This window comes from Zalophus californianus, chromosome 8, assembly GCF_009762305.2.
Source record: "Zalophus californianus isolate mZalCal1 chromosome 8, mZalCal1.pri.v2, whole genome shotgun sequence".
Taxonomy (NCBI): Eukaryota; Metazoa; Chordata; class Mammalia; order Carnivora; family Otariidae; genus Zalophus; species Zalophus californianus.
In genome coordinates this window covers 139,352,001-139,360,328 of record NC_045602.1, presented here as the reverse complement: position 1 = coordinate 139,360,328, position 8,328 = coordinate 139,352,001, and positions in this window count along the sequence as shown.

Below are 8,328 nucleotides of genomic sequence, written 5' to 3'. Positions count from 1 at the left end.
TGCCCAGGAAGTCTTTGGAAAGGACTCGGCCCCACAGGAGGGGAAGGTGTGGGATGCAGATGCTTCTCGAGAGTGACTGCTGAGCTGGGGTCCCCAGCTCACCCGGGCCTGCTGCAGGGGGGCCAGGGATCCCCTCCACCTTGTCCCATGCTCTGAGCCTCTACTGTCTGCAAGGCTGGTTTCCTTGGCGCCCAGATGGCATCTGCCCTGTTCTCCACAAACCCTCCTGCAGTGAAGTGAAGGATGCACAGAAAAGGAAGACCCTGGTGTGTGTCCCCTGCCCTGCTGATGTCCCTCAGGAGGCCCAGTCCCAAGCCATCCATGGTTCAGGGAGGGAGAGTCTGCAGGTGCATAGAAACAGGCTTGACTTGGTTTTGGATGACCGGGCTCGGTCCTCTTATGGGAGGAGTGGGGGTCCCCAGGGCCTGGACGGGACCGTGAGGACTTCTGCAAGAGGGAAGGTCAGGGAAGTCTTCACGGGAAGGGCTTTCACGCTGAGCTTTGTGGGCTCATCTGGTTTATTTGAAGGTGTGCATTTCTCAGGAAATGAGAACCCTCCTTCTCTGCCAGTTGGGCTCCCCGAAGACCCCAGCAGTTCCTTCTCTCCCCTCCGCTGGGCACTTCTGCTTGGAGCACGGGGGTTTTCTGGCTGGTGCCGTCAGGTGGGGAGGCAGCTCAGCCTCCGGTGTGTCCTCCTTATGGGTCCAGGCCCCCAGGACGGCTCTGCACCCCTAGGTGCCTGCCCTTGGGGTACGGAGTCTGGCTAGAGAGGTGGCCGCGTACCCAGGGTCCCAGAGGGTGTGGCCCCTGGTGGATGGGAGGGGTCCTCCTTTCTCCAGGGTGTACCTGTGGTTCTGTCGCTGCCTCCTTGCCTGCCTGGCTCACAGTGTGGATGGTGGCAGGCTGCCTGACATCTCCCACTCCCTAGATGCCCCCCCCCCGGGGTTGTGGCTTTTGTTCATCATTGGGCTCCCCGTTTGCCTGCTGCCTCCTCTCCAGGTCTCGGCTCAAACTCACCTTCTCCACAGGCCTCCCCCCTGATGCCCACAGTGCACCCCCTCTGCAGCCCCCCACTCGGCAGGTGTCCACATTACCCTGTGTGAGTGGAGGACCACTAGGGATCCGGGGGCCCCTGTGCTGCCTACGGCTCTGTCCTCAGCAGCAGGACCACTTGGCATGTAGAAGGTGCTTGGCAGGTGTTTGCTCACTGACAAAGGGCACCAAGGTCCACTGTCCTTCATGTGGCTGCCTGGCCTTTAGCCATCTTCATAGACCTTTGGAGCCTTGTGAGGCTGAGCTAGAGGCCGCCCAAATTAGAAAGTAAAATGAAGACATTTGTCTAGCCTGTTGTGGGGACTTTTCATTCTGCTGTAGCGTCTCCTTCTGCCTGCCCTGTGTGGCCCTGTGTACCCGGCCACCCTCTTCCCTCCCCCACATCCTCCAAAGCTGCCCTTGGCGAAACAGCTGATACTAATTCAGACTAGAGGGTAAATGACTGGTATGGCTTGCCTTTCTATCTTATAATAAGATACTAATTCAGACCAAAGGGTAAATGACTCATACGGCCTAACGTGGCCTTTTCCTTTCTGTCTTATAAGATTTTTTTTTTTTTTTTTAAGTAAAGGAAAGCTTGTGACTGATGTCTGGAAGGCAGGGAAGCTGGGAAGCTCCCTGGGGCCCAGAGGTGGTGCTTGCCCTTCAGACAGCTGTCCGCCGTCCTGCGGCTGGTGGACCGGTTCTTCCAGCTCCCTCCCTGCCTCCACCCCGGCAGAGCAAGATTTCCTCATTCTGAAGCTGTGGAACATGACGATCAGTCACCACGGAACGTCAGAAGAGGAATAAAGTCCTCAGTCAACTGTCCTCCTTGGTAAATAGGGGCAGCGTCTGCGGCCCTCCTCTCCCCTAAGCTGGGGGCTTGGAGAGCACCGTCAGGAGCTGTCATCCTCAGCCTGGGACACTGTTTCCCAGGGGCAGCTCGGCCAGGCTCTGCTCCCCAAGCACAAAGCCAGATGCCTTTGGCCGAGACAACTGCGCACATGGCCCCGAAGGCCACAAGCCACTGCACAGCTCTGTCTTCGCTCAGAGGCTCTTGCTCATCACGTGTGTCCTGTCGGCAGAGCGCAGAGGTGGCCACGGAGAGGCAGCCCTGCTGCCCACTTACCAGCCCTGCAACTACAGCCTGGGGCAGAGGGCAGAGGAGAGGAGAGGAAGGGATGGGGGAGGAGGGGAGGAGGGGAGGAGGGGAGAAGGGGAGGAGGGAGGAGGGAGGAGGGGAGGAGGGGAGGAGGGGAGGAGGGAGGGAGGGAGGGGAGGAGGGGGAGGGGGAGGGGAGGAGGGGAGGAGGGGGAGGAGGGGGAGGAGGGGAGGAGGGGAGGAGGGGAGGAGGAGGGGAGAAGGGGAAGAGGGGGGGGAGGAGGGGAGGGGGGAAGAGGGGGAATAGGGGGGAGGGGGAGGGGGAGGAGGGGGAGGAGGGGAGGAGGGGGAGGAGGGGAGGAGGAGGGGAGGAGGGGAAGAGGGGGGAGGAGGGGAGGGGGGAAGAGGGGGAATAGGGGGGAGGGGGAGGGGGGAGGAGGGGAGGAGGGGAGGAGGGGAGGAGGGGGGAGGAGGGGAGGAGTGGAGAGAGGGGGAGGGGGGAGGGGGGAGGGGGAAGAGGGGAGCAGGGGGAGGAGGGGGAGGAGGGGAGGAGGGGAAGAGGGGGGAGGAGGGGAGGGGGGAAGAGGGGGAATAGGGGGGAGGGGGAGGGGGAGGAGGGGAGGAGGGGTGGGAAGGGGGATGGGAAGGAGGGGGAGGAGGGGAGGAGGGGGAAGGGTGTCCTGGAGGACCCCTCCCTGCAAGGCGCCCCTTCCCGCACACTGTGCAGGCTGTTTGCTTGGGATGGTGCAGGCTTCATTATAAACCCGTAACTGTAAGCGCGTGGGGTTTCGCAGGAGGAGGACTCGCTCCGCCCCTCTGTCTGTCCCCTGGGCACGGGGTGGGGGTGGGGAAGTGCGTTTATGTCCTGAGGGGAAGGTGTGGGAACGCGGGGTCAGAAAGCCCACCTCCCCTGGCGCCCGGGGTGCAGTTCCACCGAGAGGGAAATCCCATGGACCCCTGAAGGAGCCGCCGCCCCGCCGAAAATCCGAGTGTAGCTTCTGCGTCCCCCAAACGCACCTGCTCACAGCGGCCCGCCGGGGCCAGCAGTGCCCCGACACACACGTGTTGTATGCGCGGCACGCCGTACTCCTGCCAGGAAGGAAGCCGACAGAAGAAAATGTCATTAAGAAAATCGAAAGGAGGGGGCGCCTGGGTGACTCAGTCGGTGAAGCATCTGTCTTCGGCTCAGGTCATGATCCCAGGGTCCTGGGATCGAGCCCCACATCGGGCTCCCTGCTCCGCAGGGAGTCTGCTTCTCCCTCTCCCACTCCCCCTGCGTGTGTTCCTGCTCTAGCTGTGTCTCTCTCTGTCAAATAATTAAATAAAATCTTAGACGAACCATGAGAGACTATGGACTCTGAGAAACAAACTGAGGGTTCTAGAGGGGAGGGGGTGGGGGATGGGTTAGCCTGGTGATGGGTATTGAAGAGGGCACGTTCTGCGTGGAGCACTGGGTGTTGTGCACAAACAATGAATCATGGAACACTGCATCAAAAACTAATGATGTAATGTACGGTGATTAACATAACATAATAAAATTTTAAAAAATGAAAAAAATAAAATCTTAAAAAGAAAAAGAAAATCGAGAGGAGATAAAACACACTCAGTGTCCTGTCCAAGCCCGTGTGGCTTGGGGGCCGAGGGTATTTGCCGGGGTCACACTGGGTCTCATGGCTTCCTGACTTCTTTCTCTGCCTCATTGCAACCCAGCAAGGAGATGACGCCCCACGCGAGGCTGCCATGGATGGCGGAAAGGGACTGTGTATGCAGCTGCCCTTTGGGCTGACTCAGGGAGCAGGCTGGGGCGAGCCGCCAGGTCCCCCACACCCACCATCCCCCTCATCCGACCCCTTCTGGCCCCACCTGCCCCTGTGGTGACTCCACCATCCACCATCCATGTTGCTAAGGTGGGAGAGGGGTCCCCTCTGTGCCAGGCTGACCACCCACTAGCCTTGGAGGGGGCTGCAGGGCCCCCAACCCCTCGAGCTTGCTGCTCCTCTGAGTCTTCCTGGGAAAGTGGGAAACAAATACACGGGGCGGTCCTTAGGATTGTGCCTGTTGTGAAGGCGGGTTATTAGCTGAAGAATAAATCCACGACGGGCCGTGCGGAGGACAAGGGCTGGGGCCCATCAGGACCAGTGCCTTCCAGGGGCGGTGATGGTGACCGCTGTCCTGGCCATCATGCAATGAGTGACCCCTGGGGGGGGGGGCTCGGGAAGTTTGCGGACAGAGCTCACACCAGCGGCTGGGACGTGATGACAGCCCAGCTGCCTGGACCCTCCCAGAGACTCTGAACCAGGGGGCGTGAGGGCGGCGGGCCCCGCCTTTCAACACGGGTCCCCACCTGGTTCGGCTGGACATGGTGGGGCCGCAAGCCCGGCTCAGCAGACAGGGGTTCTGGGGGACGTGAGGCTCCAGGAAGAAGCGGCACAACCTGCAGGCGTGTGCAATGTTTCACTTCACCTGTCAAGCTGGCGGTACCTGGGGGCCTGGATGACACGTTTTTCTGGGTGTTTCCAGCTTCCTGGACCCGCACTTGCGGCTGGCGGATTGCAGGACCCCCAGCCTCTGTGATAGGATGTCTGCACAGGTGCACATGCTTCCCTTGCGTCTGTGTCTGGGGACCCCGGCTGCCACGGGCTGGCTACCCAGCTGTCCAGGCCTCCCATTCCTACCTGCCGAGCAACGGCAAGGACTACAATCATCCGATGAACATGTCCACGGCATTTAGTCCTGACCCAGGGACCCTCGTCCTCCTAAACCCCAATAAGCCCATATAGTGGCTTCATGCCCACTTCAGAGGTGGGGAGACTGCGGCATGGAGAGGTTGAGTGACACCCCAGGACCGCACATCTCTGAACGCACGGGGTCTGCCCCAGGCCTGCTAGCTGTTAAACTCAGGCCGTGTGGCCAGCCCTGCCTCGCAGGTGTGCCAGGGGCTCAGAGTGCACACGCGCCCCAGGCTCAGCTGCTCAATTACAGTTACTAATGTAGCCGATACCGTATGGCCTTTGCCTCTCATCGTCCTCAACATCACCATCGCGGTCGTTCCCGCCACCCCCGAAGGCTCCTGTGGCGGCTTCTGCCCGGCCCCACGCCCGCCCCGCGGAGGGCGGCTCCTGCAGCGCGCCCCCGTGCGCCTCCCGTGCAGTAAACAATCGAGCTAGGAATTAAACACAGCAGAACGCAATTACCGCGGGAGTCAGCTGCGGATACAGCAGATTATACCCGTGACCCGCATCCACGGCCAGCACTCGTGGGTTTCTAATGAGCTGCCAATTAAAATAAAGCCAAGTGTAAATGATGGCTCAGAGTAATTGCTCTCCACACCTCGTGTCTGTGCCCCAGGGGGCGGCATAGCTGCGCAAAGCCGTCCACCAGCACAGCCGGGCCTCAGGGGCCACCAGCCTCCAACCAGACCAGAATGGGGCCGCCCGGGGTCCTGGAGCCACCAGCACTGAGTGGCCAGGCGTCCTCAGAGCTCCGCCTGGATGATTCAATTCTTCCTGGCCTCGCCCTGGGAGGCGGGTCCCCCTCTGGGCCCCCATTTGCAAATGGGAACACTGAGGCAGGGGGTCAGTATCGCTTGCTCAAGGTCACACCACCTGTAAGTGCTAGAGCTGGATTGGAACGCCACCCCAGGATCAGGTTTGGAACCACCCTCCATGGGACAGCACTTTAGAAGTGAGTGTGTGTATGTGCACACGTGTGCGTGGTCATCCATGCACACGGACCTATGAGCACACGTATGCAGATAAACACATGTGCCATTCAATGGGGTAACACCCCAGATTTCAGCAGAGACTCCAGAGGCCTCCCAGCTCCTGCAGCTTCCCACCATCCCCAGACTGGACGCCTAGCATATGGGGAAGGATGGGTGGGCGTGGTGCTCGGGACTCAGGAGCCCTGTCCACTCCCTCCGGTGCTGCGGCCAGCCTCCCCCCTGCCCCGGGGCCCACACCGGGTGCTTTGGCCAGCCTCCCCCCCTGTCCCACACCGGTGCTGTGGCCAGCCTCCCCCCTGCCCGGGGCTCACACCTGGTGTTGCATCCAGCCTCCCTCCTGCCCCAGGGCCCACGTGCTGCGGCCAGCCTCCCCCTGCCCTGGCCAACATGGCTGGTGACAGGGCATCCAGAGTGCTGCGAGGTCCAGCTTTCCTAGGCCACGGCCACACGTGATTGCAGAAGCGTGTCGACCCTCCCGGAAGACGGGGTGCTGCTCCAGCCCTGGCGGCCCAGGAGCCCTCCGCCCTCGCCCCATTTCCGTCGGGCCTCTACCCTACAGGCCCTGGCCTGCTGTCCTCACCCATCTCGGGTCCGAGGCTGGCATCCCCATCCATGGACAGACTTGCCTCCCACGTTTTTACTGTAGGGATTTCCATCGTGACGTCTTCAGCAGCCCCACGTGACTGGACACCGGTGGGTTTCCACCGTGTTCCCATGCTTTGTTTGGCCATGTCCTTGGTGGCATTTCAGGAATGGACATCTGATACTTGTGCCTGTCCCTCCCTCCCTCTGTCCTCCCTGCAGGGGGGGCGGGTGGGTGGTGTGCGTTGCACCCTGACCCTCCTCAGAGCCAGCAGACCGGGCTTGAGATCTGCCGTAACCGGGAATGACAGGCATTTACTTCCCACAGCTCCGTGGCTGGAAATCGGGGCCAGGGTATCGCGTGGTTGGGCCCTGCTGAGGATTCTTCTCCTGATTTGCAGAAGGCCACCCTCTCGTTGTGCCCTCCCGTGGTGGGGAGGCAGGGAGCTCATGGCCCTCATGGGGCCCCACATCTGATACCTTTCCACTGGGGCCAGGCCTACACAACATTCAGTTCCCGACACTTGCCTTGGCCACTTTATCACTAGGGGGCCTCTAGGAACATTGCGAGGCTCTCAGACCCTCAGAACCTCAGCTCAGAAGCTCCCCATCCATAAAATAGGGACAACTCCAACCACTGCAGATGGGGACACACGACTCTGAGCACCACATGCGTGCGCCTGGCTCGGGGAGCCAGGTGTCACGTTCCCCTGGTGCCCCCCGTCTTCTGACTGTCACCCCACCCCTCACTCCCCCCCAGCCGCATGCGAGCAGCTTCTTCCTGCTGCCCTCCAGGCCTGGGTCCCGGGACTCAACCCTCCTGCATGGGGCCCGTCCACTGGGAGCTTTGATGCCACACGGCTCTGTAGGGGCTGGTGTAACCTCCAGCAGGTATGCAGCCGGCTTTCCCACCTCCCTCTGCGGTGGGGCCAGGGGACGTGGCTCATACTGTGGGATGTGAGTACATGGACTCAGCTGACCCCCTGCCCTCTGCCCCGGCTCCGTCCTTCCACCCTCGGTCTGGCTGCTGGAACAGCCGGCTACAGGAACACAGGGTGGGAAGGGGTAGGCCGCAGGGCCTGGCCCCAGCAGCACTGGGCCCTCTGGGGCTCCCACGTTGGAGATGTGCTCCTCCCTGATTGAAGCTGCTGTCCCTGTCGGCAGTGAGACCCCATCCTGGTGCTGACCCGGACACCTGCCCCTGCAGCTCCTCCTCACCATCCAGCCCGCTACCCGGGCCACGCCAGGTCTCCAGCACGATGCGGCCAGCCTCACCTCCAGCCCTGTCTCCTATTTGGTCCCGGGTGACTGCTCACCTCCCAGGCACCCTGTTCCCTCCTTCCCCTGTGAGATGGGTATGACATTGCCTCCCCAGGAAGCTGCTGCCCGCCCCCCAAACCTACCCTTGCAATGTGACTCCTCAATACTCTGTGCCCCCGGATGCCCTCCCCTGGCCGGCCTGGCCCAGTGGTCAATAGATGAGTTTGGCAGACGCCATCCTGGGGACCTCATGGCCTCGGAGGCAGCAGACGTGGACCGGCGTGGATGCAGCGGTCAGGCCCGTCCCAGTGAGGGGGCATGTGTGTGCAGAGGATGTCTGTGTCCGCTCAGAACTCTACAGTGTGGCTCAACGTCAGAGTCCTGCTAGAGGACATATCATCCTAATTCCAACACCGAAGTGATCACAATTTTGTGTTTCAGCCTGGGAATGGCTTGGGAGGGGCCAGGGACCTTGTTTCTCCTTTAAATGTGACTGACACATGGGGTCTATCCATGCAGCGGACTACCTTTCCACCTTAGCCAGGACATAGGTTTCCTCATGGAGGTGCCCTGTGGTTGCGGCCGACACGGAAGGACCACGTCACGTGTGGTTGCCCCTATAGCAAATG